General features: G+C 36.5%; 1 long non-coding RNA gene across 1 annotated transcript; it reads left to right on the top strand.

Annotated features, from left to right (window-relative positions):
* The first annotated feature begins 2804 nt into the window (after positions 1 to 2804).
* Positions 2805 to 3472, top strand: LOC125655478 (uncharacterized). Its single transcript, XR_007362763.2, has 2 exons — positions 2805 to 2963; positions 3345 to 3472. It is a non-coding gene; the product is annotated as an uncharacterized LOC125655478 (long non-coding RNA).
* The last annotated feature ends 4533 nt before the right edge of the window (positions 3473 to 8005 follow it).

Genomic DNA, 8005 nt, shown 5'->3' with positions numbered 1-8005 from the left:
TCGATTTTTTGATTGTTGAACTGTATCTCTATTTCAAAACATATAGGGATAGCAACAGTCTAATGGTTCTTGCGTCCATCAATCCCTATATACGTAGTTGTTTCGTTTCATTTCATTCAAGTAAGAAATATCACAGAATACCATGATTATAAAGGAGTATAGCGCACTTCGTATTTGTATCTTTATTTGATAAGCATAAAGGGCCTCCGTGGCCGAGTGGTTAGAGCATCGCGCTCAATATCCCACGGCCTCTCACCTCTGTCGGCGTGGGTTCGAATCCCGCTCTCGCCGGTAAGTGAGAAAGTTTCCCAGTTTACTTTCGGAAGGTCGATGGTCTCTTCCCAGGTACATTGAATCTGGGTTCTCTCTTCCACCAATAAAAACTGGGCGCCACCAGATAACTGAAAAATTGTTGAGTGTGGCGGAAAACATTAAATCAAATCAAATCAAATTTGATAAGCATAAACATCACCGTGATTATATAGAGTATATAGTAGATGTAACGTAATGGGCATAAAAAATTGCAAACTGTTGCAAAAGGCCACCTTAAACCAGAAATAAAACACTGAAGTTGTTTTACCTGCTTATGACTGTATATAAGTCCGTTTGAGGAAATTTGGTTTAAGGTGGCCTCCATTGTTGAAAATGGATAAAATATGAAAAATCGTTCTCAAAATTTACTTTGAGACTTAGTAGCCTGTCAAACTTTAAACCTTTAAACTTATATTTCTGGATGGCCTAGTGGTTTAGGTACTCGGTATTCTTACACTTATACCATACATTCCCCGAGTTCAAGTCCAATATCCCCCCCCCCTTTTCTTTTCTTTTCATTTTTTGGGGTCGTTTTCTTGAGAGGGTGTGTGTGTTATAAATGTAATACATATATTATAACAATATTAGTCATTTTCATCATATCTTCCAATATTTGCAAGTTACGACTTAAAGAAAGGGAATTTATTCCGAGATCACTGTAGTTCCGTTTGTTTACACTAACATGTTCCCATGTGCACAGGATTTTTAAACCGTAATGTGGCTGACGAAAAGCTAATAAAACAAATACTACAGGAAAAAGGGCACAAATGCACAGCATGCATGAAGTAAAAATAAGTCAACGGAGAAAAAGAACTGTTATACAGTTTGACTTCTCAAAAGTAAATATAAAAACTCATGTAGCAACTGTCATATATGATATTTAGGCAAAACTAAACACTCGAATTATCAACCAAAGGCAACCGAACTGATGAAATCTATTAAAGGTGCTGCAGAAAAAGACAGTAAAGCCATATGTAAAAGGATTGTTGTGTAATATAAATGCACCTATGAAAATGTTGTACTGACCATCATTCCAAATAAGAAAATGGTTTATTGATTAAAGAATGACTCATATAAATGTCAGTAATGCTAAACTATGGCAGTTATTTACCTTGGTTAACGAAACATAAAAAAGTCGGCCTTATATTTAAATATAACGCGCCAGTCTATTATTGGAAACCGGTGTTTTCCATTTAGATTTCTGAGTCGGTCGTTTCGTCAGCAAATGCGCTATACCTCTTTAAAATTACAAATTGAAACCTGACAAAATGTATGGCAGTTTTTATTGGTGGAAGAGAGAACCCACGTACCTGGGAAGAGACCACCGACCTTCCGAAAGTAAACTGGGAAACTTTCTCACTTACCGGCGCGAGTGGGATTCGAACCCGCGCCAACAGCGGTGAGAGGCCGTGTGATTTTGAGCACGATGCTCTGACCACTCGGCCATGGAAGCCCCCAAAGAATAAGTGACTGTATGGATAACATGACATGATAATATAATAACCTAAGGATATCCCATAAAAGCTGAAATTAGCATATTCCTTATATCTATATAATAGAAATGATTAACAGACAAAAAATATAAATAAAAATTACAAGACTAACAATTAGAATTTTGGCAGGTTTTGATTAGTAGTTGCGTAATGCGTTGAAAAATAACAAGCTTGCTATACCCCTTGTGTTGTTGTCTAATAAGGAATTTACAGCTTTTAAAAAAAAAAAACTTACTAAAAATTGCTTAGTTGTCCACTCTTTTGTTTCGAAAGGCATAATATTCCAATACGTAATATCACTGTAAAAAACAAAACAAGTTATGTTAGGTATGAAAAAGTATTTGTTAATATCACTCCTAGTATTATTATTGTTAATATCACTCCTAGTATTATTATTGTTAATATCACTCCTAGTATTATTATTGTTTAGTACAAATTGATCACAGAGATGATGTGGGGCTTTACCATGAAATATATTAAATACATGGTTCAGTCTTAATTGAGTACTCTGTCATCCACTCTTACATGTAACATGCTCAAAAGAATCAGAATGTCACAAGAAATGCTAGCGTTAGGACCTAGATTTAAAATAAATCTGACAACTTTGTTCTGGGTTACCAATACCACAATACCAAGATGAACATGCGTAATCAAAATAGCATTGTATTAAAGTAGAACATAAGGTCTTCTTTGACTGTAAAGTTAGGCAACAGGCATTTCTGTACAAAAACTGAAGTCTAGTGTTTACTTTTGGAATGATGCTTGAAATGATATTTTCTCACGAGAGAAAGTTATCTATATGTATACCTAAATATCTAACACTATCAGATCCTTTGATTGCATGACCATTTAATAGAATTTTAAAACTTTTAAAAACATGTTTCACTTTTCGGGTTGGTCCAAATAAAATGGATTCTGTCTTGTCAAGGTGAAGAGACAGTTTATCATTTACAAGCCATGAAGAGCAATTTTCCATAACAATTTCTAGTTTATGATCAATGTCACCAGTATGTCTATGAACATTTATTCACCTGAGTTTAGGATTTCACTCTCCTCGGACCGTGTTCCACACAATACAGTAGCACGAGTTCCTGCAAATTCTCCTTTTGTCAAACTCCTAAGTTAAAGTCCGAAATTCCTACAGACACGACTTCTGAGGTGAGTAAAGCATTTACTTTTACGTTTTCTCTTGTTAATTTTAGGGTCCTGGGATAACTGTTGTTTCAAAGTGTTTAATGTTGTTTGATAACTTATTTCGTTTGTATAGTGTGTATTTATGTCGGAAATAGTAGTGAGTAGAACGTATTCGTATGGCTCTCGTATTTTTAGTATCATAATGTGAATGTAATTCATACTGATTCTAAAGTGTGCAAGTTACAGTTAATGCAGTTTAGTTCAAGTGAACTAATAGTGTAATTTGTGAAGTAAGCATTTTAAGCAAGTTTAAGTAATGCAGTGCTGTCACGTGTAATTACATAAGTTCCCCTAGATATGGTATTAATGTGTGTGTAACTTATTATGTATTTATTGTGTATGTAGGTCCCGGTGTAATGAATCATGGTTCAACGTAAACTGGACCAAATGTGAACATTGCTAGTAACGAGTACCTGAGCCAGCAGTGGAGAATGACTATGTACAATATATCTTTCATATAAAGTGAAAACGTTTGAAATCTTCTGTTTTTGATTGTCAAACCTGGAAGCCAACCCGGTCAACCTGTAACATTGATAAACAAGTTGATGGGTGCAGGGATTTCATCAGTCTCGTTTAAAGTCAGCATTTCGCAAATTCCATGGTGGTTATAATGATCTAGTTTGCCAATACAACTTACATGTATCATTGGGTTAAATGCTCTATGACATGTCCCATACCGATTGTTAGGACGTTCTTGGCACACTGATCTTGACTAGGCATACCTCTGTTTACCTAAGCAAGATATAGGGCTCACGGCGGGTATGGTCAGTTGGCAGGGGATTCTTACTCCTCCTAGGTACCCGATCCCACCTCTGGTATATCCAGGGGTCCGTGTTTGACCAACTCTATTTTGTATTGCTTAAAGTATTTATGAGATTGATCACTGTTCGTTATCTTCACCTTCCATACCCTCTGTAGCCTGAATTATACTTGCAAATTCTAATTTTCACAGATAGGTAACGCAGAAAGTCTCATGACTAAAAAGGCTACTGTCTTCTTCAATAATACTAATATTGCAAAAACATACCTTATGCTACTTTCAAAAAGTTGTTTATCAAAAGTGTTTTTCCATCGATATGAATCAGTGACATCAGATTCGGAAAAAAACATTTTGAATTTTAACCTATGTTTTGGATACATCTATCCAAAATTTGTATTTTAAGAATTTCAAAAGTAAAATGACATACTGTATATTCAAACCCACGGTATAAAAAAAAACCTTGTGTAGTTTTAAAAAGAGTGGGAAATTCAATGTTATACGAAACCATTAAAATATAACAGAATATGGACTAAAAATATTAGAAAACATTTTCAACTAAGAATTTTTTCTTCATCTGAGGCATTCTGACCGGTTACAGTATCCCAGTGCATGTTTGGTTATGGCGCTCGCTACACAGCCGGGGTCCGTGCTTGATTCTTGATCGTGAGGCCACGTTTATTGCTATGACGTTGAACATGAATACCTGTATATAGTAACTTTCTTCGGCAAGCGAATGAAAGTCAACGGGTCCTTCGAATATGACTTTGAAAAAAGAGGTTTTGCATCACGGTAGGCTTTGGCATGATGAAGAACCCCACTGCACGCTACGGCTGTATCCGTCATGCATACTAGTACATGTAGCAGGTAAAAATTCAATTAAAACTGGTGACATAACCACAGTAGTGAAAAATCCTCGAATTTGACATATTTTCTTGTGATAAAAAGATATTTGACATTTTTATTGTTTGACAATATTTAGAAACAAATCGGTGAAAACAATAGAAGGTATTAGCCTCCAAAAAGGAAATAAGAGATATCAGAGGTATCGAACCCAATACCAAAAAAAATCTGATCACAATGCACTTATGTGTTCAGCGGTTTATATCACACGATTGCTCATTGGGGAATTTAAAGGGGTGGGGTAAAAGTTCTAAATGTACGGTTAATCATGGTTTCTTGTTTAGGAAAAAGGGAACGATAAAAAGCAATCATGTATTACGCTCTAAAAGAAATAAATGACAAGATCTTTTGATTGATTTTATATTTCAATTTTATTGGAAGAACTTTTATTTTATTCCAATTCATCCTTAAAAGTGCCATTTCATTAATTTCTCACCATTAGAAATGACAGAAAATAGTTAAAATCACTACATAAGAGACATATTCTAAGCTCAATAAAATCTATAAAATCCAGACCCCCTGTCTCATGAAGCTGCCCCCCTCAACTTTAGTTCCTGGATCCGCGCCTGTGATTGCTTACAATATCCATTGGGATTTTACATGCAACACATCCGTGATGTACCGTCGTCAATATAAGGGACTTGGATATTTTCAGAAATCGCTGTTACTTTGGATAATATTTCAACATCTTTCGAGAGGGACGTTAAACAATACTCAATCAATCAACATCTTTTACCTATAGTGGACTCTGCTCCATCTTTTTGAAGACTGAAAAATCCAAGATTTTAGTTTTTCTATAAGCATTTGATTGCATAAAAAGTAGACTGTTTTTGAGAGCGATTTTCTGTTTGCCTTTATCCATGCACTCGTTGGTATTTTTTGTTTGCATTGTTTACTCACCTTTTTGTATTTAAGAAATAGTAAAACTGTTATGATATATAATTCGTATATGTTCAGATGACAGTCGCCGGTCAGAATGGAGCCTTCGTGCTATCACTTGAAGTTGATATTTACCGAACTCAACCATAAAATGATCAATGTGTCTCATTGTTACATTCCAATGCCTCAAAAACGATATTGATCGGGTGTTTCATTTACAACCTGTGGTAAATATACATACTAAAATACTAATTGACGAATACTAACTGTTTTTCAGGGTGATTCTATTTTTTGCCTCTTCCTATCTACCCACTCGTTGGTTTTTTTTTTTTTTTTGGATGTTTACTCACCTTTTTGTATTTAAGAAATGGTCAAACTGTTATGATATATAATTCGTGTATGTTCAGATGACAGTCGCCGATCAGACTGGGGCCTTTATTGCTTAAGGTCTATCACTTTAAGTAAATAAGAAAACTCACTTTAAAAAAACACCAGAAGGCCAATATGCAATCGTGTATAGCATCTAGTTCAAGGTCAAGGTCAGGAATGGATGATAAACTGTATGTGTCTTTGTATATATGTTTTGTTTTCTTTATCAATCTATTTTTTATAAATACTTTTTCCTTATCCTGACTTGTGTGTATACTTCTCTACATATATATGACCTTGATGTTGGGAGAGGGCTAAAGTAGGCTATTCATGCTGCCAAATCCCTTTCACTTTTTGTGAATAAAATTAATGTTATAAATTGAATAGCATCTAGTTCGTTAACAGCACGCGTTCGGGTTCAAGTCAGCCACAATAGAAATGTAGAGTATAAAACAGAATTATAAAGTAAGAAATATATTGACGTAAGCTTCAATAGTTTGTTCCATTGCATTGACGGTATAAAATGTTAATTTTGCGAGTATCAATGGTGCATATTATTTTCCTCTGTCGCTTTATCTTAATCATTTGAATGAATTTGGAATCTACACTACCTGATGATGCTTGCATATTAATGTGACTTATCTTAACACTGCTGATCTTGAGAAGAGATTTCCCTATGTACATGTATAATCATGAAAAACGCTGATCCCCTTACTAAGGCACCATTGTACACTACGCGGCCATGATGTGAACGAACCTGTATATGTACTACCTGTGTTTGATATCTGTATATGTACTACCTGTGTGTGATACCTGTATCTGTACTACCTGTGGGTGATACCTGTATCTGTACTACCTGTGGGTGATACCTCTATCTGTACTACCTGTGGGTGAGAACTCTATCTGCACTACCTGCGTTTGATACCTGTATCTGTGTTACCTGTGGGTGATATCTGTATCTGTATAACCTGTGGGTGATATATGTATCTATACTACCTGTGGGTGATACCTGTATCTGTACTACCTGTGGATGATACCTGTATCTGTACTACCTGTGGGTGATACCTGTATCTGTACTACCTGTGGGTGATACCTGTATCTGTACTACCTGTGGATGATACCTGTATCTGTACTACCTGTGGGTGATACCTGTATCTGTACTACCTGTGGGTGATACCTGTATCTGTACTACCTGTGGGTGAGAACTCTATCTGCACTACCTGCGTTTGACTGTACTACCTGTGGGTGATACCTGTATCTGTACTACCTGTGGGTGATACCTGTATCTGTACTACCTGTGGGTGATACCTGTATATGTACTACCTGTGGGTGATACCTGTATCTGTACTACCTGTGGATGATACCTCTATCTGTACTACCTGTGGGTGATACCTGTATCTGTAGTACCTGTGTGTGATATCTGTATCTGTATAACCTGTGGGTGATATATGTATCTATACTACCTGTGGGTGATACCTGTATATGTACTACCTGTGGGTGATACCTGTATCTGTGTTACCTGTGGGTGATACCTGTATCTGTACTACCTGTGGGTGATACCTGTATCTGTACTACCTGTGGGTGATACCTGTATCTGTACTACCTGTGGGTGATACCTGTATCTGTACTACCTGTGGGTGATACCTGTATATGTACTACCTGTGGGTGATACCTGTATCTGTGTTACCTGTGGGTGATACCTGTATCTGTACTACCTGTGGGTGATATCTGTATCTGTACTAACTGTGTCTGATACCTGTATCTGTACTACCTGTGGGTGATACCTCTATCTGTACTACCTGTGGGTGAGAACTCTATCTGCACTACCTGCGTTTGATACCTGTATCTGTGTTACCTGTGGGTGATATCTGTATCTGTATAACCTGTGGGTGATATATGTATCTATACTACCTGTGGGTGATACCTGTATCTGTACTACCTGTGGGTGATACCTGTATCTGTACTACCTGTGGGTGATACCTGTATCTGTACTACCTGTGGGTGAGAACTCTATCTGCACTACCTGCGTTTGATACCTGTATCTGTGTTACCTGTGGGTGATATCTGTATCTGTATAACCTGTGGGTGATATATGTAT

This window comes from Ostrea edulis, chromosome 7, assembly GCF_947568905.1.
Source record: "Ostrea edulis chromosome 7, xbOstEdul1.1, whole genome shotgun sequence".
NCBI classification, from domain to species: domain Eukaryota; kingdom Metazoa; phylum Mollusca; class Bivalvia; order Ostreida; family Ostreidae; genus Ostrea; species Ostrea edulis.
The sequence above is the reverse complement of the archived record's forward strand: the minus strand, read 5'-3'. Positions and strand labels throughout refer to the sequence as shown.